Raw genomic sequence first — 634 nt, forward strand, 5'->3', positions numbered from 1 at the left:
GTAAGTTACGATTACGGAGTGACTAGTTCAGCTTACGGCCGTGACTAGTTAAATTTACGGCCGTGACTAGTTCAGCTTACGGCCGTGACTAGTTCAGCCTACGGCCGTGATTAGTTCAGCCTACGGTCGTGACTAGTTCAGCCTACGGCCGTGACTAGTTCAATCCGGTATTAGTAACTTACTGCATTAAGACGTATGGTATCCGTACCGTAAAGCGTAAAGACGTCCGGTATTAGTAACTTACTGCATTAAGACGTACGGTATTAGTAACTTACTGCATCAAGACGTACGGTATATCCCTACCGTAAAGCGTAAAGACGTAAGGTATTCGTACCTTTCTGCTCTGAGACGTACGGTATCGGTACCGTACGGTATATGTACGTACGGTATTCGTACCGCTTGCTGTATATACATACCGTATTCACGCCGTACTCGAGATCGTGTGGTTTCACACGCGCTAGCGTGACGCTGAGCAGCCAGCGTTAAGAGGAACAACCTACGCATGCAGCGTGACGCTATGCTGCACGCCCGCGTCTTGATGCTGCACGCCGGCGTCTTGATGCTGCACGCCGGCGTCTTGATGCTGCACGCCTGCGTCTTGATGCTGCATGCCGGCGTCTTGATGCTGCACGCC

Source organism: Hyalella azteca, unplaced genomic scaffold (genome assembly GCF_000764305.2).
Source record: "Hyalella azteca isolate HAZT.00-mixed unplaced genomic scaffold, Hazt_2.0.2 contig2797, whole genome shotgun sequence".
NCBI lineage: Eukaryota > Metazoa > Arthropoda > Malacostraca > Amphipoda > Hyalellidae > Hyalella > Hyalella azteca.